This window comes from Coregonus lavaretus (assembly GCF_964263955.1).
Source record: "Coregonus lavaretus genome assembly, chromosome: 10".
NCBI lineage: Eukaryota > Metazoa > Chordata > Actinopteri > Salmoniformes > Salmonidae > Coregonus > Coregonus lavaretus.
The window spans coordinates 46,218,557-46,244,845 of NC_139997.1; the positions used below are offsets into that span (position 1 = coordinate 46,218,557).

Below are 26,289 nucleotides of genomic sequence, written 5' to 3' on the forward strand. Positions count from 1 at the left end.
CTTCCCTGGTTAACGTCTCATGACCCCAACATTTCATGGCAACAGAGGGCTCTAAAGGGATGGTCTGATCAGTGTGTCGGGAGGTGTGTGGGTGTTTCCGTAGGTGCCACGGCAATGGAAAGTCCGAACCAAGTTCCCACCAAGCACATTCCACCTGAATATGCTGATTTGGCTCTCGCCTTCTGTAAAAAGAAGGCGAATCAATTACCACCCCATCGACAGGGGGATTGTGCGATAAAGTCATGTGTATCCTCTGTCTCAGGAGGAGACGGCGGCTATGGAGACATATGTCACCGAATCGCTGAGACAGGGATACATACGGCCGTCCACTTCCCCTGCGTCCTTGAGTTTATTTTTTGTGAAGAAGAAGGATGGGGGTTTACGCCCATGTATTGACTACCGTGGTCTCAATCAGATCACCATCAAATACAGCTATCCTCTCCCTCTGATTGCTAGTATGACGGAGTCATTACACGGGGCGCGATTCTTCACAAAATTGGATCTCAGGAGCGCGTACAACCTGGTGCGCATTAGGGAGGGAGATGAGTGGAAGACAGCATTCAGTACCACCTCGGGTCACTATGAGTACCTCGTCATGCCATACGGTTTAATGAATGCTCCTTCAGTCTTCCAATCGTTTGTGGATGAGATTTTCCGGGACTTGCATGGACAGGATGTAGTGGTGTATATTGATGACATTCTAATATACTCCGCTACACGAGCCGAGCATGTGTCCCTGGTTCGTCGGGTGATTGGTAGACTGTTGGAGCATGACCTGTATGTGAAGGCGGAGAAATGTCTGTTCTTCCAGGAGTCCATCTCCTTCCTGGGACACCGGTTGTCCGCGTCAAGGGAGTAGATGGAGATTGACCGCGTTTCAGCCGTGCACAATTGGCAGACTCCTACCACGGTGAAGGAGGTGCAGCGGTTCTTGGGTTTTGCCAATTACTACCGGAGGTTTATCCGAGGCTTTGGGCAGGTAGCAGCTCCCATTACCTCCCTGTTAAGGGGGGGGCCGGTGCGTCTGCAGTGGTCGGCTGAGGCGGACAGGGCTTTTAGGCATCTGAAGGCCCTGTTTACCTCGGCTCCGGTGCTGGCACATCCGGATCCCTCTTTGGCATTCCAAGTTGAGGTGTATGCGTCCGAGGCTGGGATCGGTGCTGTACTGTCTCAGCGCTCGGGTACGCCACCTAAACTCCGCCCCTGTGCTTTCTTTTCTAAGAAGCTCAGTCCGGCGGAGCGCAATTATGATGTGGGGGACAGGGAGCTGTTAGATGTGGTGCAAGCCCTGAAGGTGTAGAGGCATTGGCTTGAGGGGGCTAAACACCCTTTTCTCATTTTGACTGACCATCGTAACCTGGAGTACATCCAGGCGGCGAGGAGGCTGAACCCTCGCCAGGCTAGGTGGGCTATGTTTTTCACCCGATTTGTATTTACGCTCACCTATAGACCAGGGTCACAGAATGCTAAGGCAGACGCCCTGTCCCGACTATATGACACAGAGGAGAGGTCCATTGAGCCCACTCCCATACTTCCGGAGTCTTGTCTGGTGGCACCGGTGGTATGGGAGGTTGATCGAGCGGGCGTTATGTACCGATCCTACTCCCCCACAGTGTCCAGAGGGTTGGAAGTACGTGCCGCTCGAGGTTTGTGATCGTTTGATATATTGGGCTCACATGTCACCTTCCTCTGGTCATCCTGGTATTGGTCGGACAGTGCACTGCCTTAGTGGGAAGTACTGGTGGCCCACTTTAGCTAAGGACGTGAGGGTTTATGTTTCCTCCTGCTCGGTGTGCGCCCAGTGTAAGGCGCCTAGACACCTGCCCAGAGGGAAATTACAACCCCTCCCCGTTCCACAACGGCCATGGTCTCACCTATCGGTGGATTTTGTCACGGACCTTCCCCCCCTCCCAGGGGAACACGACGATCTTGGTCGTTGTGGATCGGTTTTCGAAGGCCTGCCGTCTCATTCCTATGCCAGGTCTCCCTACAGCCCTACAAACTGCTGACGCCCTGTTTACACACGTCTTCCGGCACTACAGGGTACCTGAGGATATAGTGTCTGATCGGGGTCCCCAGTTCACCTCTAGAGTCTGGAGGGTGTTTATGGAACGTCTGGGTGTCTCGATTAGCCTTACCTCAGGTTTTCACCCCGAGAGTAATGGGCAGGTGGAGAGAGGGAACCAGGATGTGGGTAGATTTCTGAGGTCCTATTGCCAGGACCGGCAGGGGGAGTGGTCGGGATATATCCCCTGGGCAGAGATAGCCCAAAACTCACTCCGCCACTCCTCAACTAACCTTACGCCTTTCCAGTGTGTGCTAGGTTATCAGCCGTTCTTGGCACCTTGGCATCAGAGCCAGATCGAAGCCCCTGCGGTGGACGAGTGGTTTCGGCGCTCTGAAGAAACCTGGAACGCTGCGCATGTCCATCTACAGCGGGCTATCAGGCGGCAAAAGGCGAGCGCCGATGGCCACCGCAGTGAGGCTCCGGTGTATGCACCGGGAGATCGGGTCTGGCTCTCGACCCGAAACCTGCCCCTTCGCCTGCCCTGCCGGAAGCTGGGTCGGCGGTTTGTGGAGCCATTTAAAGTCCTGAGGAGATTGAACAAGGTAGCTAATTTTCCCCAAACATCAGACACCCCTGACCTCTGACACTCTCTAGCGGTTGGAGGACTGAATCACCTCGAGCTCAACATTTAAATGGACTGAAAAATAACGGTAAGTTTTTTGACTAACGACACCCTTTTAGCTAGCTGACCACCGATTTTCAGTGCAATTTATGTAAGTTAAGTTAGGTTTTGAGAGTTTTCAAAAAAGTTATATGTACACATTTTGTGGAACACGCTGCATATTGTAAAATTCGACTGCGCGACAGACCACATTTAATTTAATATCCAACTTTTTACCTCTGAAATATAGCTAACGGATTTTCTAATGTTGCTATCTTAGTTGCTAAATGTTGATAGAACTGCTGAGTAAGCAAAAAGGAAAGAAATTGTAAGTGTTAGATAATACATATCACGAAAACAGCTGCATGTTGTCAAGCTTTACCGAATCAAAATTGGAGTCCTCTGACGGAGGCGTTTTGCACAATCTGCAAAAATGTATTTGGAACTTTGAACCATGAACTTTTTGACACCTATCACTGACACTAATTTTCATTACAGATAACATCAAACAAAAAACGTGGGTACACTTTCAGTTATTGTGAAAACTTTTATCACCTTTCAATGCCTTAGCTTTGAAATGTAAATGTTTATACAAATTCAGATTGAGTTATCTTTCTAAAATGTGTATAGTATGCCAAGTTATTTAGCTACATGTATTTACCACTGCAGCATGGAGAAAGTCAAGAGGAAGCAGTGGAGTGAGGTGGACATGTTCCATGCCATGGAGGACTGCGGGGCAGGGATGGCTATCCGCCAGGCTGCCAAGGTTAGGCATCTTTTGTTTTTAGGAGATTACCATGTGTATGTGAATTTTATCTGCTAGTTACAGTTTTCTTTTCTTATCTACCAAGGTGCATGGTGTACCTCGGCAGACCCTGGCGGACAGGCTGAGCGGCCGGGTGTCCCATGGTTGTCGCAGTGGACCACCCACGTTGCTTGCACCAGAGGATGAAAAGTCTCTGGTGCAGTACTGTATCTACTGCGCCAGCCATGGGTTCCCCTTCACCAGACAGAGGCTGATGAAATACGCCGACAAAATACGCAGGTATTTGGTGTTCTATGTGTTTATGTATGTAGATTGGTGGACTGACTGTTCTCAATGTGTGTGATGTAAATGTGGATGTGTATGGTGATGCCAAAACAAACATTTTCATCCTGGATGGACAATTATATTTCTATTCTATTGTAGGTTTCGGCACCCAGGGGAAACAATCCCACCACTGGGGAAGAGGTGGTGGGAAATGTTCAGGAGGAGGCACAAGAACCTAAGCATGAGGAGGCCGGACACCCTGGATAGGGGGAGAGCTGAGTGTGCCACACGTCCGACGATGGACACCTTCTTCACTTCTTATGAGAAGCACTTGGAGGAGAGTGGGTTGAGGGAGAAACCCAGACAAATCTATAACTGCGATGAGTCTGGGTTTCGTAGCGACCAGAGCAGGCACAAAGTGCTGGCTCCCCGGGGCGCAAAACACGTGTACCAGCAGGCTCCGGGGACCAAGGAGCACATCACAGTGCTGGCCTGCTTCAACGCAACTGGGGAGGACGTCCCCCCGTTTATCATCTACCCCAAGTGTTTCCCCGGTGGCCACTACACACTGGGATGCCCCCCCCCAAGCCTTGTATGGACGGTCAAGCAGTGGCTACATTGACGGGGACCTGTTCAGGAAGTGGTTTCAGCACTTCATTAAGCATGCAGTGAAAGAGCGCCCTCTCCTTCTCCTCTTTGATGGGCACAAGAGCCACATGGACCCGGAAGTGCTCGCGGTGGCACTAAGGGAAGGGGTTATACTTCTTTGTCTTCCACCACACTGCACCCATGTCCTGCAGCCGCTGGACGTGGCATACTTTGGCCCTTTAAAGGCTGAGTTCTCCAAGGTAGTTGGAGACCTTAGCCATTTTGACCACTCCTACATGGTAAACAAATCAGAATTTGCCAGAGTATTCCGCTACCCGTACCAGCGATGCAAGGACATGTGCTATGTGGTGGAAGGGTTTAAGAAGTGTGGCCTCTTCCCTTTTGACCCTTCAGCCATTGAAGGGACCTACCGGGTCCCAACACCGCCTCTACTGGAACCAGCAGCACTGTGCCATCCATCAGCACCTCCTCCCCAGCGACCACAGGAGGACCCTCAGCCCCTGCCCCAGTCCCAGCCGCTGCTCCAGTCCTATCCCTAGCTCTAGAAGAGCACCCCCTAATAGAGGGGGGGGCTGATAGCGAAGGACCTGGGGCACATCCTTACTGTCCTGAAGTATCGGCTGGACCGATACAGAAGACTCCCTGTGGTCGCCACATGCCTCACCGGGGAGGAATACACGCGCCAGTGGCAGGAGAGGGGTGAGAAGGAGAGGGCCGGGGCAGAGGAGAAAGAGCGTCGGGCAGCCCTCAGAACACAGAGGGCACAGGAGAGGGCTGCCATGGATGAGACCATTGACGCCATCGCCTCTGCTGGACCCCCTGCTGGAACCACTCCTGACAGCTGCATCACCACTGCCAGTGCCTCCCAGTGTGCAACACCTGTAGGAGCCGCTGGAGTCCCCAGCTGCAGAAGAAGGCCACATGCCTACTCTCCCGGCCACACCATCGTCGGCCCCTCAACCTCACCATTACAAACACCAGCTCCTCCAAGCCATCGTCGGCGGTTTTGTCCACCACCACCCCAATGCACACCACCCCCCATGTCTGTCACCACCAACACGGCCTCCTCTGGACCAACTGCCTCCTCCGTCTCCCCTGGTCACACCACCATAGCAGCCTCGTCTGGTGTCCCTGCCCCCTGCAATTTGAATACCACCACCTCCACAGGTAAACACATGTTAAATTACGAAAAAATGACTGTTTGTTATCTGTTTTATAAAACAGCAATGTAAAAAAAAATATATATATATCTTTATATATCTACAGTACATAGCACCAGCCCTCAAGTCATCTCCGCCTCCTCCAAAACCTCTGCAGCTTCCTCCAGAGGTATTGATGTAAAAAAGTTGAAAAGGGTTTTCATGCAACATGCTCTGTCTAACACTACTTTTTCTCAAACTGCAGCACAGAAAAGGAAGAGAAAAGCTACACCAGTCACATCTGTCACACCACCCATGGCACAAAGTGTATTTGATGTAAATTATTAATACTCATATTTCATTTGGTTACAACACTGAATATGTTGGTGAAGAACAATTTTTTAAGAGTCCACAAGAGGGCGCACCGGGCTACGCAATGAAAAGTTGACAGGCAAATCATTATTTTTTACCGGAAGACTAGCCAACTAGTCAACTATCTAGTAAACACTTCGGGCACGTGGTTGGTGTCTCTTTTTTCAACAAAATTAAACGGATATATCTTGCAATTGAACAAAATAGTAAGGTGCCCAATAACTGGGGGCCGTATACAGATAATACGGGACGTATTTTTTTGCTAAACCGCTTATCAAAAGCAGATAACAGTAATATTTCAAATGAAATGTCAAACTTGCTAATTGCTAAACCGTTAGCTAACATTTTTACGACACCAATAATCACAAAACATTGAAGGCTTGATCACAAGATAACACTGTTGAAGGTAATACAGTGGGGGAAAAAAGTATTTAGTCAGCCACCAATTGTGCAAGTTCTCCCACTTAAAAAGATGAGAGAGGCCTGTAATTTTCATCATAGGTACATGTCAAATATGACAGACAAATTGAGAAAAAAAAATCCAGAAAACCACATTGTAGGATTTTAAATGAATTTATTTGCAAATTATGGTGGAAAATAAGTATATGGTCAATAACAAAAGTTTCTCAATACTTTGTTATATACCCTTTGTTGGCAATGACACAGGTCAAACGTTTTCTGTAAGTCTTCACAAGGTTTTCACACACTGTTGCTGGTATTTTGGCCCATTCCTCCATGCAGATCTCCTCTAGAGCAGTGATGTTTTGGGGCTGTCGCTGGGCAACACAGACTTTCAACTCCCTCCAAAGATTTACTATGGGGTTGAGATCTGGAGACTGGCTAGGCCACTCCAGGACCTTGAAATGCTTCTTACGAAGCCACTCCTTCGTTGCCCGGGTGGTGTGTTTGGGATCATTGTCATGCTGAAAGACCCAGCCACGTTTCATCTTCAATGCCCTTGCTGATGGAAGGAGGTTTTCACTCAAAATCTCACGATACATGGCCCCATTCATTCTTTCCTTTACACGGATCAGTCGTCCAGGTCCCTTTGCAGAAAAACAGCCCCAAAGCATGATGTTTCCACCCCCATGCTTCACAGTAGGTATGGTGTTCTTTGGATGCAACTCAGCATTCTTTGTCCTCCAAACACGACGAGTTGAGTTTTTACCAAAAAGTTCAATTTTGGTTTCATCTGACCATATGACATCCTCCAAATCCTCTTCTGGATCATCCAAATGCACTCTAGCAAACTTCAGACCGGCCTGGACATGTACTGGCTTAAGCAGGGGGACACGTCTGGCACTGCAGGATTTGAGTCCCTGACGGCGTAGTGTGTTACTGATGGTAGGCTTTGTTACTTTGGTCCCAGCTCTCTGCAGGTCATTCACTAGGTCCCCCCGTGTGGTTCTGGGATTTTTGCTCACCGTTCTTGTGATCATTTTGACCCCACGGGGTGAGATCTTGCGTGGAGCCCCAGATCGAGGGAGATTATCAGTTGTCTTGTATGTCTTCCATTTCCTAATAATTGCTCCCACAGTTGATTTCTTCAAACCAAGCTGCTTACCTATTGCAGATTCAGTCTTCCCAGCCTGGTGCAGGTCTACAATTTTGTTTCTGGTGTCCTTTGACAGCTCTTTGGTCTTGGCCATAGTGGAGTTTGGAGTGTGACTGTTTGAGGTTGTGGACAGGTGTCTTTTATACTGATAACAAGTTCAAACAGGTGCCATTAATACAGGTAACGAGTGGAGGACAGAGGAGCCTCTTAAAGAAGAAGTTACAGGTCTGTGAGAGCCAGAAATCTTGCTTGTTTGTAGGTGACCAAATACTTATTTTCCACCATAATTTGCAAATAAATTCATTAAAAATCCTACAATGTGATTTTCTGGATTTTTTTTCCTCAATTTGTCTGTCATAGTTGACGTGTACCTATGATGAAAATGACAGGCCTCTCTCATCTTTTTAAGTGGGAGAACTTGCACAATTGGTGGCTGACTAAATACTTTTTTTCCCCACTGTATATTTCTTAAACGCTGTTGAATATGCTGATAATACGGGATTCTACGCTATGTTATAGGTTACAACTGCCCATTAATTACCGCATTAACCCCTCATTCCATGTGTCTCTCCTCAGGCCGGTAGTAGCTGGTCCACTCCAGGAGAGTGAGGTACGAGAGGCTCCTCCGCCCCCATTGGACATCGAGGGGGCTCCGGCGTACTCAGTCCATTCCATCTTGGATTCGAGGCGTCGGACCCTGCAGTATCTCGTGGAGTGGGAGGGGTACGGTCCGGAGGAACGGTGCTGGGTCCCTAGGAGGGACATCCTAGATCTCTCCATGTTGAGGGATTTCCACCGGAGTCATCCGACTCGCCCTGCTCCGCGTCCTCCTGGCCGTTCCCGAGGCCAGGGTTGGCGCACGGCTGGAGCCGCACGTCAAGGGGGGGGGGGGGGGGGGGGGGGGGTACTGTCACGGATTCAGCCGAGGCTGCTCCTCCTCCTTGCTCGGGCAGGCTTCGGCGTTCGTCGTCCCCGGAGTACTAGCTGCTGCCGATCGATGTTTCTGTGTTTGTCTTGTTTGGTTTCCCATTATGTTGTATTGTGTTCCCTTTATAACCCTCTGTTTCTCATTGTGTATTGTGCGTGATTGTTTTCGTCTTTTCGACAGTTGCCTATGTGTGCGGGTTATTTTTGTTCCTCTCTGTAAGGAGGTTGGCTTTTGTACTTTGTATTGCATTGTGTTCAGTAAAGTACGTGCCAGTAGCTCGGTGTCCTGCTCTTGACTTTGCCTACCGCATACACGTCGCTTTGACAATGATGCTGCCACCACCATGCTTCAATGTGGGGATGGTGTTCTCGGGGTGATGAGAGGTGTTGGATTTGCATCACACATAGCGTTTTCCTTGATGGCAAAAAAGTTCAATTTTAGTCTCATCTGACCAGAGTACCTTCTTCCATATGTTTGGGGAGTCTCCCACATGCCTTTTGGCGAACACCAAACGTGTTTGCTTATTTTTTTCTTTAAGCAATGACTTTTTTTTGGCCACTCTTCCGTAAAGCCCAGCTCTGTGGAGTGTACGGCTTAAAGTGGTCCTATGGACAGATACTCCAATCTCCGCTGTGGAGCTTTGCAGCTCCTTCAGGGTTATCTTTGGTCTCTTTGTTGCCTCTCTGATTAATGCCTTCATTGCCTGGTCCGTGAGTTTTGGTGGGCGGCCCTCACTTGGCAAGTTTGTTGTGCTGCCATATTCTTTCCATTTTTTAATAATGGATTTAATGGTGCTCCGTGGGATGTTCAAAGTTTCTGATATTTTTTATAACCTAACCCTGATCTGTACTTCTCCACAACTTTGTCCCTGACCTGTTTGGAGAGCTCCTTGGTCTTCATGGTGCTGCTTGCTTGGTGGTGCCCCTTGCTTAGTGGTGTTGCAGACTCTGGGGCCTTTCAGAACAGGTGTATATATACTGAGATCATGTGACAGATCATGTGACACTTAGATTGCACACAGGTGGACTTTATTTAACTAATTATGTGACTTCTGAAGGTAATTGGTTGCACCAGATCTTATTTAGGGGCTTCATAGCAAAGGGGGTGAATACAAATGCACGCACCACTTTTCCGTTATTTATTTTTTAGAATTTCTTGAAACAAGTTCTTTTTTTCATTTCACTTCACCAATTTGGACTATTTTGTGTATGTCCATTACATGAAATCCAAATAAAAATCAATTTAAATTACAGGTTGTAATGCAACAAAACAGGAAAAATGCCAAGGGGGATGAATACTTTTGCAAGGCACTGTAGGTTCCTGTTTGCCTGAGTAAAACACAGTGGTTTAGACAAGGCTAGAGGAAATTGGAAAGTAAATTATACAATCAATTTAACTTAGTAAGAGAGGAGTGTCATGGATGTTTGTTGAATGTTGTGAATGCGGATCATAGAAATATGCCAGAGTATCAAATCAAACCCTTAAAACCTTTTACTGCAGTGTGCTAAATCAGGGTCACACAGAGTGTTTCTTGGTAGTCTTAAACAAATCTACTTTGAAACAAGGTTTTGAGCTTAAAAAAGAAGAAGACACCTGTACTTTGTCAGATATAGAGTTGAAATGTATTACATTTTGAGTTTGCATGAATTATGAAAAATATTATTAACATTCCACCCATGAGGCCACTAGAGGGCGCATTGGTCATTTGACTGCAGGAAAGGGTACCATACCTTCCAATAACAAATAATGAAAGCACATTGCAGGATGGAAAGAGGTAGAAAAGGTAACCTTGAAATGGCAGTCTTCTACACGGTTTATCAAATAAAGCCAAAAATACAATTTTTTTACTGAGATTGATTGCATATCACTGGAAAGGTACTTGGTTACATGAAAAAGAGCGCCACAATGTGGTGGTCTCCGATAGAGGTGCCGGTTTCGATTATAAGTGCAACTGTCCCAGAGTCCCGGTAAGAGGACTGAAAATGATCAGCAGAAGACAAGGAAACAATTCACACTTTTTTGCCACACTGAACAGACAGACAGACACACAGCAATAGGAAGAGGACTGATAGTAATGAATAGTGTATAGTGTTTTTCTGTAGTAAATAGAGATACATAAAAAGCATGTATTACACAGCAGTAATAGCAGGCCAATAACTGTATAATAGCAGTGTTCTATATAATATAGACATTATCAATGTATACAACAGTGGCAGGAAATGGCATATACGCTATACATGGCCAGCTAACAGCAGTAAGCTATTATAGCACAAAATTGTAGTAGCTAAAGAAATGGCTATGCTACTAGGCTGGCATGCTACATAGTAGTAATGGTGTGCTAGCATACCATATAGGGTATACACAGGGTACAATTAGCAGCTAACATGGTACACAACATATACAAGAGAAGCTAACATGCTAGGCTAGGAGGCCACAGGCTGTGGGTAATAGCACACAGTATGTACAGAACAATAACAGGGGGACAATAACAGGCCAGTCTAAAATGTGCAGTTTTGTCGCAGAACACAATCCCACAGATGTCTCAAGTTTTGAGGGAGAGTGCAAGCTGACTGCAGGAATGCCCACCAGAGCTGTTGCCAGAGAATGTACTGTTAATTTCTCTACCAATGTGGTTTTACAGAATTTGGAAGTATGTCCAACCGGCCTCACAACCGCAGACCACGTGTAATCACGCCAGCCCAGGACCTCCACATCCGGCTTCTTCACCTGCGGGATCGTCTGAGACCAGCCACCCGGACAGCTGATGAAACTATGTGTTTGCACAACCGAATAATTTCTGCACAAACTGTCAGAAACCGTCGGGGTCTTGACCTGACTGCAGTTCGGCATCGTAACCGACTTAAGTTGGCAAATGCTCGCCTTCGATGGCCACTGGCACGCTGGAGAAGTATGCTCTTCACAGTTGAATCCCGGTTTCAACTGTACCGGGCAGATGGCAGACAGCGTGTAAGGCGCCGTGTGGGCAAGCAGTTTGCTAATGTCAAATTTGTGAATAGAGTGCCCCATGGTGGCAATGGGGATATGGTATGAGCAGGCATAAGCTACAGACAATGAACACAATTGCATTTTATTGATGGCAATTTGAATGCACAGAGATCCCGTGATGAGATCCTGAGGCCCAATGTCGTGCCATTCATCCGCCGCCATCACCGTGTTTCAGGATGATAATGCACGGTCCCATGTCGCAAGGATCTGTAAACAATTCCTGGAAGCTGAAAATGTCCCAGTTCTTCCATGGCCTGCATACTCACCAGACATGTCACCCATTGAGCATGTTTGGAATGATCTGGATTGAAGTGTACAACAGCGTGTTCCAGTTCCCGCCAATATCCAGCAACTTTGCAAGCCATTTAAGAGGAATGGGACAACATTCCACAGGCCACAATCAACAGCCTGATCAACTCTATGCACAGGAGATGTGTCGTGCTGCATGAGGCCTAATTTGTTTATTTCAATTTACTGATTTCCTTATATGAACTGTAACTCAGTAAAATCTTTCAAATTGTTGCATTTTCCGTTTATATTTTTGTTCAGTGTACATCAACTGAACCCTAACCAGTTACAAGTACACTTCGGTGGTTCAAAGACGCACTAAATATGGGTTGGGAGTCCAGAGGCAGGATTGTCCGTGTGGAAAGGGTCCAGATGTGAGTTGAGGTGGAGGTCAGGAGTTTATAAAGGTTGTCTCAAAGTGCCCTCCTGGAAACAAGTAAAGAATTTGGGGCAGACTGGGAGCTCCAACCCCAGGCTAGGCCACCGATTGGCTGATTAGGTCAGCTGACTCTGTTCCCTGGCAACCTGGTCCCTAACACATAGGTGTGACGTGCCCTATGCCACTGAACAATAGGGTCCGGCTGACGCGGGGATGGTAGCCTACATCAGAAGAAAAAGTCACACAAAGTGAAAACATTGCTCTGACACAGGATCAAAATCAAATACTTTCTACACAGGCCTAATTCAAAACACATTGAACAATCTAAGTCTTTGACTGTGAGAGAGATCTTTCTGTTCTCATGTTTGTCCTGACTGAACGATAATTACAGAATCAAGATGTAAACAATGGATGCCCCCTCTACCAAATTCCCAAGTTTCTTACAGCAATTAAAGGTTGCTAAATGTTAAATGTATGCTAATTAATCCATGATGTGTGTAACAGCCTAGTCTGTCTGGTAGTCCTTAATTACTGTGATGAGTGTAAATCCTGGAGATAAAGATACAGCTATGACAGAGGCTGTAATTCAAATCAAATCAAATCAAATCAAATTTTATTGGTCACATGCGCCGAATACAACAGGTGCAGACATTACAGTGAAATGCTTACTTACAGCCCTTAACCAACAGTGCATTTATTTTAAACAAAAAAGTAAGAATAAAACAACAACAAAAAAGTGTTGAGAAAAAAAAGAGCAGAAGTAAAAAATAAAGTGACAGTAGGGAGGCTATATATACAATAGAATAAAGTGACAGTAGGGAGGCTATATATACAGGGGGGTACCGTTGCATAGTCAATGTGCGGGGGCACCGGCTAGTTGAGGTAATATGTACATGTGGGTAGAGTTAAAGTGACTATGCATAAATACTTAACAGAGTAGCAGCAGCGTAAAAAGGATGGGGTGGGGGGGCAGTGCAAATAGTCCGGGTAGCCATGATTAGCTGTTCAGGAGTCTTATGGCTTGGGGGTAGAAGCTGTTGAGAAGTCTTTTGGACCTAGACTTGGCACTCCGGTACCGCTTGCCGTGCGGTAGCAGAGAGAACAGTCTATGACTAGGGTGACTGGAGTCTTTGACAATTTTGAGGGCCTTCCTCTGACACCGCCTGGTATAGAGGTCCTGGATGGCAGGGAGCTTTGCCCCAGTGATGTACTGGGCCGTACGCACTACCCTCTGTAGTGCCTTGCGGTCAGAGGCCAAGCAGTTGCCATACCAGGCGGTGATGCAACCAGTCAGGATGCTCTCGATGGTGCAGCTGTAGAATTTTTTGAGGATCTGAGGACCCATGCCAAATCTTTTTAGTCTCCTGAGGGGGAATAGGCTTTGTCGTGCCCTCTTCACGACTGTCTTGGTGTGTTTGGACCATGATAGTTCGTTGGTGATGTGGACACCAAGGAACTTGAAGCTCTCAACCTGTTCCACTACAGCCCCGTCGATGAGAATGGGGGCGTGCTCAGTCCTCTTTTTTTTCCTGTAGTCCACAATCATCTCCTTTGTCTTGGTCACGTTGAGGGAGAGGTTGTTGTCCTGGCACCACACGGCCAGATCTCTGACCTCCTCCCTATAGGCTGTCTCATCGTTGTCGGTGATCAGGCCTACCACTGTTGTGTCGTCGGCAAACTTAATGATGGTGTTGGAGTCGTGCCTGGCCATGCAGTCATGGGTGAACAGAGAGTACAGGAGGGGACTGAGCACGCACCCCTGAGGGGCCCCCGTGTTGAGGATCAGTGTGGCAGATGTGTTGTTACCTACCCTTACCACCTGGGGGCGGCCCGTCAGGAAGTCCAGGATCCAGTTGCAGAGGGAGGTGTTTAGTCCCAGGATCCTTAGCTTAGTGATGAGCTTTGAGGGCACTATGGTGTTGAATGCTGAGCTGTAGTCAATGAATAGCATTCTCACGTAGGTGTTCCTCTTGTCCAGGTGGGAAAGGGCAGTGTGGAGTGCGATAGAGATTGCATCATCTGTGGATCTGTTGGGGCGGTATGCAAATTGGAGTGGGTCTAGGGTTTCTGGGATTATGCTGTTGATGTGAGCCATGACCAGTCTTTCAAAGCACTTCATGGCTACAGACGTCAGTGCCACGGGTCGGTAGTCATTTAGGCAGGTTATCTTAGAGTTCTTGGGCACGGGGACTATGGTGGTCTGCTTGAAACATGTTGGTATTACAGACTCAGTCAGGGACATGTTGAAAATGTCAGTGAAGACACTTGCCAGTTGGTCAGCACATGCTCGGAGTACACGTCCTGGTAATCCGTCTGGCCCTGCGGCCTTGTGAATGTTGACCTGCTTAAAAGTCTTACTCACATCGGCTACGGAGAGCGTGATCACATAGTCGTCCGGAACAGCTGGTGCTCTCATGCATGCTTCAGTGTTGCTTGCCTCGAAGCGAGCATAGAAGTGGTTTAGCTCGTCTGGTAGGCTTGTGTCACTGGGCAGCTCGCGGCTGTGCTTCCCTTTGTAGTCTGTAATAGTTTTCAAGCCCTGCCACATCCGACGAGCGTCAGAGCCAGTGTAGTATGATTCAATCTTAGACCTGTATTGACTCTTTGCCTGTTTGATGGTTCGTCGGAGGTCATAGCGGGATTTCTTATAAGCGTCCGGGTTAGAGTCCCGTTCCTTGAAAGCGGCAGCTCTACCCTTTAGCTCAGTGCGGATGTTTCCTGTAATCCATGGCTTCTGGTTGGGGTATGTACGTACGGTCACTGTGGGGACGACATCATCGATGCACTTATTGATGAAGCCAGTGACTGATGTGGTGTACTCCTCAATGCTGTCTGAAGAATCCCTGAACATGTTCCAGTCTGTGCTAGCAAAACAGTCCTGTAGCTTAGCATCTGCGTCATCTGACCACTTTTTTATTAGCCGAGTCACTGGTGCTTCCTGCTTCAGTTTTTGCTTATAAGCAGGAATCAGGAGGATAGAGTTATGGTCAGATTTGCCAAATGGAGGGCGAGGGAGAGCTTTGTATGCGTCTCTGTGTGTGGAGTAAAGGTGGTCTAGAGTTTTTTCCCCTCTGGTTGCACATTTAACATGCTGGTAGAAATGAGGTAGAACGGATTTAAGTTTCCCTGCATTAAAGTCCCCTGCTACTAGGAGCGCTGCATCTGGATGAGCGTTTTCCTGTTGATTAATGGCCTTGTACAACTCATTCAGTGCAATCTTAATGCCAGCATTGGTTTGTGGTGGTAAATAGACAGCTATGAAAAGTATAGATGAAAACTCTCTTGGTAAATAGTGTGGTCTACAGCTTATCATAAGATACTCTACCTCAGGCGAGCAAAACCTTGAGACTTCCTTAGTATTTGATTTTGTGCACCAGCTGTTGTTTACAAAAATACAGAGACCGCCACCCCTCGTCTTACCCGAGTCTGCCGTTCTGTCCTGCCGATGTAGCGTATAGCCTGCTAGCTGAATGTTGTCATTGTTGTCATTCAGCCACGACTCCGTGAAACATAAGATATTACAGTTTTTAATGTCCCGTTGGTAGGATAACCGTAATCTTAAATCGTCCATTTTATTATCCAAAGCTTGAACGTTGGCTAATAGGATTGATGGGAGAGGCAGTTTACTCGTTCGCCGTCGGATCTTTACAAGGCACCCCGACCTACGTCCACGGTATCTCCGTCTCTTCCTCACGCGAATGACGGGGATCTGGGCCTTGTCTGGAGTCTGTAGAATATCCTTCGCGAACGCCTCGTTGAAAAAAAAGTGTTCGTCCAACGCGAGGTGAGTAATCGCTGTCCTGATATCCAGAAGCTCTCTTTGGTTATAAGAGACGATGGCATAAACATTATGTACAAAATAAATTACAAATAACGCGGAAAAACACACATAATAGTACAATTGGTTAGAGGGCTGTAAAACGGCAGCCATCTTCTTCCGGCGCTGTTCTTCTTCTAATTACAAGGAGGGTTCTGTAAGCTATCATTATCTCGCTTATCCATTTGCATAGTTGTGAAGGGTGCTGCATTCATGCACATATCAAGACACATACTGTACGTGGTGAATGGGAATCATTTTTGATACATGCTCTTGTTAAGTAATATGGCTGTTTCATGTTAATTTAATTTGACTGAGCATCAAACAGACGTTTCAATACTCTTGTGGATCAATTAAGATGTACTGTATGTTCTAACTATTATGACTAAACCCCAAGTAAGATGTAAACTCAATGCCATGCTATGTGTATTCAAGCAACATAATGAATAGATTTTACTCAAAAAGAGAGGGTTAAATGGAAGCAGAAAGAGGGCTTAAAGATCTATAAAGGACACTATTCACCTGCAGTCCTAGTGCCCCTGCAGGTGATGTTTAATCTTCTTTGGGCACTTTGTATATCTCCAGACATCTTCAAAAAGTTCAAAGGTGAATGCTTCAGAGATGCCCATTCTTTTCTCACTCATCAAAGCACAAATGGGCTCTCCACAGCTAATAGGATGGGGACCTCTTATGCCTCCGGTGGGGGGGGCAAAGCACATTAAGCCATACTGCACCATCTCTGACGTGGCCATGAACTCAGTGGAAGAAGAGTCAATGCCGCTCCCATAGGTGAATCATGTCCAGGACAGTTGGATGAGATTATAGGGGGAAACACAATTTTCTGTATCCCTGTCTATGCAGTCCTGTTTCCCCCACCTGACATGAGCAGTCGGTACTACAAAGGCAGCTCATTTGAATTGGTTCAAACAGTTTAAATGGCTTGTTCTAGCTAATCCCACAGGCTTTCATGGTGATGTACAGTTGATTGTTCAAAGGCAAATTAGTTCATGTTCACATTCACAGGGCACCCTTCGTTTGTGACTCAACTTATTTTCAAATATGAAATACAGATAACCGAAAGATTTAGATTTGGGAATGATACATGTGTCAGCAGCTGACCCACAACTAAGGGTGAGGGAAGAAAGAAGCACCTTCATGGGCAACTGTGAAAAAGAGGAGATAAGAAGTAACGTAAGCTCCAAGTCTTTGGTCGATCTGCTGTAAATACTTGAGGCCGTTTTAGTTGGTTCATTCCATCAACAGTCCGAGATAAAGTGAGAGAAAGTGAAAATCACTTGGTGCCTGCTCAAGTGGATGGTTTACCCATTCTGAACAAATGCTGCATAGTGGAGAGGAACAGGAGAGAAATGGGTGAAACCGATAGTTTGGGAATGAATGTAGTAGTGTGAAGAGATACTTAATCACTCAGACCAGAGGCTCGTGACAGGGGAAGTAGAGTATGGAGGAAGGGGAGGAGAGGGAGGAATAGCACACCTTTCAGATGGCTCCAAATGAGCTGGACACAACTTAGAGCCTGATAAATACAATCCTGGACATGCAATCAATACATTTCAAAGATACCTCAGGGAAGCAGAGGAGTTACCTAACAAAACTAAAAGCTAAACAGAGGTTGGAAAAGTTGTAGAGGTTGGAATAAGAAAGTCCAAGTGAACATTAAATGAACATAGTTTATGCAGTACAGTAATAGAGATTGAAAAACATAAATATCACATGAGATAGATTTATAGAATGCACAGCTAGGAAACACAATAACAATAGTTCACTGCTATTCTGTCTGTTTTTCTTCCCCATATCTTTTTAATGGCATACTTAGTGACATACTGTGTCCAGGGACCTGAAGGTTGGCTGAAAGAGACTGGCCACAGAGCAGTTTGTCCAGACAGACACTCTGATCCATCTGGAGATTCTCTCTCTCGCTCTCTCTCTCTCTCTCTCTCTCTCTCTCTCTCTCTCTCTCTCTCTCTCTCTCTCTCTCTCTCTCTCTCTCTCTCTCTCTCTCTCTCTCTCTCTCTCTCTCTCTCTCTCTCTCTCTCTCTCTCTCTCTCTCTCTCTCTCTCTCTCTCTCTCTCTCACTCACTCACTCACTCACTCACTCTCAATGAAAAGACATGAATACCCTCAGAGAGGATTCCCGTATTGATATTAGGGGGAAATCATTCTACAAACTGACATGGTGAATCCATTAAAGTCAAAGATAGCCTGACATTCTCTCTCCCCTGACATCTCAGTCTGGTTGCATAGCTCTACAGGGTATATCCAGACACTTAATCAAGTGTCCCGTAAGAGTACCTGGCATACCACTTGAGGTACAATATTATTAACATTGGCAGTCGTGCCTAGCACTAAATGAAAAATGGCTTTGAATTTGATCTATCTATTCTAATATTCTTTATTGCAACAAAAATATAGCAGGCCTTATGTTTTTTATTGTATTTTTTTAATAGATTTTCAAATCGAGTTCCATGGACCATGTGACATGTTTGCTGATCTGTCGGTAACACTTTATTTGGATAGTCCATCTGTATATGCTCTACAGACTATCAGTAACATTTCAACTAACTACAGTATCTAGTAACATTAACCCTAACCCAAACCTTTACCTTTATCCTAACCCTAAAGTTAACCCTTACCCTAGCCCTAACCTTAACCCTTATTCTAACCCTAACCGTAACCTTAGCGAGCAGTTGCTTATCAACAGATAGTTTGTTGATGGTATGACCATCTGTAGACCATCTACAGATGGACAATCCAAATAAAGTGTGACCGATCAGTTTTCTCTTTGAGTGGCTTGTTTATGGAGTTGATATGCAACGAGCAAAATGTAGTCATCCAACAAAGTGAACATCTCACACAACTTGGTTCTCTACTATATCTCCCTGGTCCACCCCTCCACCGGAGGGTAGATAGAAGATCCTCCTGAGAATGCCATGCGGTCCGGAGAGATGAAAGGAAACCCAGAGGGAAGCTTTTAAGTTTCAGGCCCTTAGAAGATCTCACATGAAAGAAGCTGAGCTCTCAAAGCCTTCATATCCATTCAGACTAAAAAGGGTTAATATTTAAATAGGTTATACTGTATCTAGTTTCTTACAATATGCCACTCAAACATCTTGTTGATTCCACAATATCTTGAATGAATTTGTCATAGAGATGACTAATAGTAATAATAACATCCTGTAGAGTACACAGGCTACAGTATGTTTCAAATTTCAAGTACAATGAAATGCCTTCCTTGCAAGCTCTAAACCCAACAATGCAGTAATCAATATCAATGTAGTACTAAAAATAACATCAGGTAAAACAAAAACAAGAAATAAAAAAAGAAGGACACGAGAAAGTAAGAAGCTACGTATACACAGGGTCCGTTCCAATGCCATATTTGCAATGTGCAGGGATACTGGATGAAGGATACTGGATTAAGTATGTGCACTTAATACTGAGTGGGTGATCTGATTGTGTACCTTGCCTTCTCCCCTGTGATTACATCAAAGCACATCAGCTCTTTACCTCACTAATAATCTACTAAAGTGTCTGGAGATCATCCTATGGCCTCCTATTGATTGGGCTTTAGCAGAAGCTCTATCTGTATTAGGACGTTGAGGTATGAAGCTGCAGGCTCATGTCGGATCAATACCTTACAGACAACTCTTATCCACTATATTGGCACTCAAATTATATGACTCAAATTGACACACAGCATTAGCACTATGACCTCATAATCTATTAGTGTAAACAAACAGATCTGGCATATGTCTTCCCTTGGGTAGGCCTTTGCTCCCAGTGGTTCTATTCTATCCACCTTGTTTTCGATCTGCATGGTTTCCTTTTCTCCACAAAGCGGACCTCACACGGTTTTAATCGAGAGTACATCCAAACAGATGGATGGTCTAATGATCCTACAGTACACTGTGTTGGATTATCCACAAACTGGACATGTGACAAACCTAGGATTATCTGAAGAGATTCTTTCCAAAATGCTATATATCCAGTTTCAGAAATGTTTTTAAATGAGCTTTTATTGTTTAAAGAACATTGAAAATAAACTATTCATCTGGTTCCCTGGTCCACATACTGTACGTGTACAGTGGGGAAAAAAGTATTTAGTCAGCCACCAATTGTGCAAGTTCTCCCACTTAAAAAGATGAGAGAGGCCTGTCATTTTCATCATAGGTACACGTCAACTATGACAGACAAATTGAGAAAAAAAAATCCAGAAAATCACATTGTAGGATTTTTAATGAATTTATTTGCAAATTATGGTGGAAAATAAGTATTTGGTCACCTACAAACAAGCAAGATTTCTGGCTCTCACAGACCTGTAACTTCTTCTTTAAGAGGCTCCTCTGTCCTCCACTCGTTACCTGTATTAATGGCACCTGTTTGAACTTGTTATCAGTATAAAAGACACCTGTCCACAACCTCAAACAGTCACACTCCAAACTCCATTATGGCCAAGACCAAAGAGCTGTCAAAGGACACCAGAAACAAAATTGTAGACCTGCACCAGGCTGGGAAGACTGAATCTGCAATAGGTAAGCAGCTTGGTTTGAAGAAATCAATTGTGGGAGCAATTATTAGGAAATGGAAGACATACATGACCACTGATAATCTCCCTCGATCTGGGGCTCCACGCAAGATCTCACCCCGTGGGGTCAAAATGATCACAAGAACGGTGAGCAAAAATCCCAGAACCACACGGGGGGACCTAGTGAATGACCTGCAGAGAGCTGGGACCAAAGTAACAAAGCCTACCATCAGTAACACACTACGCCGCCAGGGACTCAAATCCTGCAGTGCCAGACGTGTCCCCCTGCTTAAGCCAGTACATGTCCAGGCCCGTCTGAAGTTTGCTAGAGTGCATTTGGATGATCCAGAAGAGGATTGGGAGAATGTCATATGGTCAGATGAAACCAAAATATAACTTTTTGGTAAAAACTCAACTCGTCGTGTTTGGAGGACAAAGAATGCTGAGTTGCATCCAAAGAACACCATACCTACTGTGAAGCATGGGGGTGGAAACATCATGCTTTGGGGCTGTTTTTCTGCAAAGGGACCAGGATGACTGATCCGTGTAAAGGAAAGAATGAATGGGGCCATGTATCGTGAGATTTTGAGTGAAAACCTCCTTCCATCAGCAAGGGCATTGAAGATGAAACGTGGCTGGGTCTTTCAGCATGACAATGATCCCAAACACACCGCCCGGGCGTGGCTTCGTAAGAAGCATTTCAAGGTCCTGGAATGGCCTAGCCAATCTCCAGATCTCAACCCCATAGAACATCTTTGGAGGGAGTTGAAAGTCTGTGTTGCCCAGCGACAGCCCCAAAACATCACTGCTCTAGAGGAGATCTGCATGGAGGAATGGGCCAAAATACCAGCAACAGTGTGTGAAAACCTTGTGAAGACTTACAGAAAATGTTTGACCTGTGTCATTGCCAACAAAGGGTATATAACAAAGTATTGAGAAACTTTTGTTATTGACCAAAAACTTATTTTCCACCATCATTTGCAAATAATTTCATAAAAAATCCTATAATGTGATTTTCTGGGAAAAAAATTCTCATTTTGTCCGTCATAGTTGACGTGTACCTATGATGAAAATTACAGGCCTCTCTCATCTTTTTAAGTGGGATAACTTGCACAATTGGTGGCTGACTAAATACTTTTTTCCCCCACTGTACATTTGTAGGATCTTCATTTGATCACCCTGTTGCAGGAGAACCTTCTTGCAATTCAGGAAATGTAAAACTTGTAGTGTATTTGAGGTTTAAAAAAGCTTCTGACGTTTGTAATTTCCACTTTGAAATCAAAGAGTTTATTTCCAAAACGTCACAGTGGCTTGCGAAAGTATTCAACCCCCTTGGCATTTTCCCTATTTTGTTGCCTTACAACCTGGAATTGAAATTGATTTTGGAGGGGTTTGTATCATTTGATTTACACAACATGCCTACCCCCCCCCCCCCCCCCCCCCCCGCCAAAGTCAATACTTTATAGAGCCACCTTTTGCAGCAATTACAGCTGCAAGTCTCTTGGGGTATGTCTCTATAAGCTTGGCACATCTAGCCACTGGGATTTATGCCCATTCTTCAAGGCAAAACTTCAACAGATCCTTCAAGTTGGATGGGTTCTGCTGGGATACAGCAATCTTTAAGTCATACCACAGATTCTCAATTGGATTGAGGTCTGGGCTTTGACTAGGCCATTCCAAGACATTTAAATGTTTCCCCTTAAACCACTCAAGTGTTGCTTTAGCAGTATGCTTAGGGTCATTCTCCTGCTGGAAGGTGAACCTCCGTCCCAGTCTCTGAAAGAGGTTTCCCTCAAGAATTTTCCCGTATTTAGCGCCATCCATCATTCCTTCAATTCTGACCAGTTTCCCAGTCCCTGCCGATGAAAAACATACTGCCACCACCATGCTTCAATGTGGGGATGGTGTTCTCGGTGTGATGAGAGGTGTTGGGTTTGCATCAGACATAGCGTTTTCCTTGATGGCCAAAAAGCTCAATTTTAGCCTCATCCGACCAGAGTACCTTCTTCCATATGTTTGGGGAGTCTCCCACATGCCTTTTGGCGAACACCAAACGTGTTTGCTTATTTTTGTCATTAAGCAATGGCTTTTTTCTGTTCACTCTTCCGTAAAGCCCAGCTCTGTGGAGTGTATGGCTTAAAGTGGTCCTATGGACAGATACTCCAATCTCCGCTGTGGAGCTTTGCAGCTCCTTCAGGGTTATCTTTGGTATCTTTCTTGCCTCTCTGATTAATACCCTCATTGCCTGGTCCGTGAGTTTTGGTGGGCAGCCCTCACTTGGCAGGTTTGTTGTGGTGCCATATTCTTTCAGTTTTTCTATAATAAAGTTTCAGATATTTTTTTATAACCCAACCCTGATCTGTACTTCTCCACAACTTTGTCCCTGACCTGTTTGGAGAGCTCCTTGGTCTTCATGGTGCCGCTTGCTTGGTGCTGCCCCTTGCTTAGTGGTGTTGCAGACTCTGGGTCCTTTCAGAACAGGTGAAATACTGAGCTCATGTGACAGATGATGTGACACTTAGATTGCACACAGGTGGACTTTATTAAAATAATTATGTGACTTCTGAAGGTAATTGGTTGCACCAGATCTTATTTAGGGGCTTCATAGCAAAGGGGTTGAATACATATGCATGCACTATTTTTCCGTCATTAATTTTTTAGTGTTTTTTGAAAAAAGTTATTTTTTTCATTTCACTTCACCAATTTGGACTATTTTGTGTATGTCCTTACATGAAAATCCATTTAAACTACAGGTTGTAATGCAACAAAATACGAAAAACGCGAAGGGGGATTGTGACGTTCTGGCTCCGGGACTCTTAGTTGTGAGCCAGGGTTGTCATTTTCTTTTGGGTGTATTTCTATGTGGGATCTAGTTGTTTCATTTCTATGTTTGGGTTTTATGTTGATTAGTCATATGACTCCCAATCGGAGGTAACGAGTGTCAGCTGTCGGCTCGTTATCTCTGATTGGGAGCCATATTTATACTGTGTGGTTTCACCTTGGTTTTGTGGGTTTTTGTTTCCTTGTTGCTGTTAGTCTATATCAGTATTGGACTTCACTTTCGTCATATTTGGTTTGTTGTTTTTGATCGTGGTTTCTTATTAATAAAGTCTACGATGTTCGCTCAACACGCTGCGCTTTGGTCTCCTCCTTTCGACGATCGTGACAGAAAAACCCACCATAAAAGGACCAAGCAGCGTGTCCAGGAGCAAAGAGACTGGACATGGGTGGAGGCGCCGGGTAAGGAGATCGAGAGGCTGGCGATGGCCCAGGTGGGCAAATCGTGGTCCTGGGAGGACATGCTCGGGGGCAAGGAACCTTGGGGGAAGATCAAGGCCCTGGCGAGAGAGGAGCATCGGCGGCAGCAGGTTTTTCGTCGGAAGGACGAGAGGCAACCCCAATAAATTTTTTGGGGGGGGCACATGGCTTGGGCAGCTGGGCAGCAGGAGGCTGCCACAGGGAGACGTGGAGAGAAGGCTATCGGATTACGGGAGCCATTGGCGAGTAGGGGAAGGGAAGTTGTTGCGGCACGGCGTGAGAGACTGATGTGTGTTACCAGTCCGGTCCGGCCCGTTCCTGATCCCCAGTTAAGGCCAGTGGTGTGTGTTCCCAGTACGGACCGGCCTGTTCCTACTCCACGCATCAAACCCACGGTGTGCGTCGCCAGCCCAGCCCGGCCTGTTCCTGCTCCACGCACAGAACCTACGGTGTGCGTCGCCAGCCCAGCCCGGCCTGTTCCTGCTCCACGCACAGAACCTACGGTGTGCGTCGCCAGCACAGCCCGGCCTGTTCCTGCTCCACGCACAGAACCTACGGTGTGCGTCGCCAGCCCAGCCCGGCCTGTTCCTGCTTCACGCACTAACCCTACGGTGTGCTTCGCCAGCCCAGCCCGGCCTGTTCCTGCGCCACGTACGAAGCCTACGGTGTGCTTCGCCAGCCCAGCCCGGCCTGTTCCTGCGCCACGTAAGAAGCCTACGGTGTGCGTCGCCTGCCCAGCCCGGCCTGTTCCTGCGCCACGTACGAAGCCTACGGTGTGCGTCGCCAGCCCAGCCCGGCCTGTTGCTGCTCCCCGCACTAGCCCTGAGATGCGTGTCCTCAGCCCGGTACCTCCAGTTCCGGCACCACGCATCAGGCCTACGGTGCGTCCCCAGGGTCCAGCATGCCCTGTTGCTTCTCTCCGCACTAGCCCTGAGATGCGTGTCCTCAGCCCGGTACCTCCAGTTCCGGCACCACGCATCAGGCCTACGGTGCGTCCCCAGGGTCCAGCATGCCCTGTTGCTGCTTCCCGCACTAGCCCTGAGATGCGTGTCCTCAGCCCGGTACCTCCAGTTCCGGCACCACGCATCAGGCCTACGGTGCGTCCCCAGGGCCAAGCATGCCCTGTTGCTTCTCCCCGCACTAGCCCTGAGATGCGTGTCCTCAGCCCGGTACCTCCAGTTCCGGCACCACGCACCAGGCCTACGGTGCGCCTCAGACGGCCAGAGTCTGCCGTCTGCCCAACGGGGCCTGAACTGTCCGTCTGCCCAACGCCGTCTGAACTGCCCGTCTGCCCAACGCCGTCTGAACTGCCCGTCTGCCCAACGGCGCCTGAACTGCCCGTCTGCCCAACGCCGTCTGAACTGCCCGTCTGCCCAACGCCGTCTGAACTGCCCGTCTGCCCAACGGCGCCTGAACTGCCCGTCTGCCCAACGCCGTCTGAACTGCCCGTCTGCCCAACGCCGTCTGAACTGTCCGTCTGCCCAACGCCGTCTGAACTGCCCGTCTGTACTGAGCCTGCAAAGCCGCCCGTCTGCCATGAGCCTTCAGAGCCGTCCGCCAGACCGGAGCCGCTAGAGCTCTCCGCCAGACAGGATCAGCCAGAGCCTTCCGCCAGACAGGATCAGCCAGAGCCTTCCGCCAGACAGGATCAGCCAGAGCCTTCCGCCAGACAGGATCAGCCAGAGCCTTCCGCCAGACAGGATCAGCCAGAGCCTTCCGCCAGACAGGATCAGCCAGTGCCTTCCGCCAGACAGGAGCAGCCAGAGCCTTCCGTCAGACCGGATCAGCCAGAGCCTTCCGCCAGACAGGAGCAGCCAGAGCCTTCCGCCAGACGGGATCAGCCAGAGCCTTCCGCCAGCCATGAGTGGCCAGATCCGTCAGCCAGCCATGAGCAGCCAGATCCGTCAGCCAGCCATGAGCAGCCAGATCCGTCAGCCAGCCATGAGCCGTCCAGCCAGGATCCGCCAGAGCCGTCCAGCCAGGATCCGCCAGAGCCGTCCAGCCAGGATCCGCCAGAGCCAGCCAGCCAGGATCCGCCATTTAGTCAGGTGCTGCCCCTTAGTCCAGTGCTGCCCCTTAGTCCAGTGCTGTCCCTTAGCCTGGTGCTGCCTCTTAGTCCGGTGCTGCCCATTAATCCAGGTGGGTTTAAGTGGAGGGTGGTCATTGGGAGGAGGTTAAGAAAGCGGGTAGTAACTATAGTGGGGTGGTGGTCAAGCCCGGAGCCGGAACCGCCTCCGGGGAGCAACACCCACCCAGCCCTCCCCTATTGTGGGGTTGTGAGGCGCGGTCGCAGTCCGCGCCTTTAGGGGGGGGTACTGTGACGTTCTGGCTCCGGGACTCTTAGTTGTGAGCCAGGGTTGTCATTTTCTTTTGGGTGTATTTCTATGTGGGATCTAGTTGTTTCATTTCTATGTTTGGGTTTTATGTTGATTAGTCATATGACTCCCAATCGGAGGTAACGAGTGTCAGCTGTCGGCTCGTTATCTCTGATTGGGAGCCATATTTATACTGTGTGGTTTCACCTTGGTTTTGTGGGTTTTTGTTTCCTTGTTGCTGTTAGTCTATATCAGTATTGGACTTCACTTTCGTCATATTTGGTTTGTTGTTTTTGATCGTGGTTTCTTATTAATAAAGTCTACGATGTTCGCTCAACACGCTGCGCTTTGGTCTCCTCCTTTCGACGATCGTGACAGGGA

General features: G+C 47.2%; 1 long non-coding RNA gene across 1 annotated transcript; it reads left to right on the forward strand.

Annotated features, from left to right (window-relative positions):
• The first annotated feature begins 2,662 nt into the window (after positions 1 to 2,662).
• LOC311135902 lies at positions 2,663 to 3,385 on the forward strand. Its single transcript, XR_014613824.1, has 3 exons — positions 2,663 to 2,718; positions 3,168 to 3,186; positions 3,339 to 3,385. It is a non-coding gene; the product is annotated as an uncharacterized lncRNA (long non-coding RNA).
• The last annotated feature ends 22,904 nt before the right edge of the window (positions 3,386 to 26,289 follow it).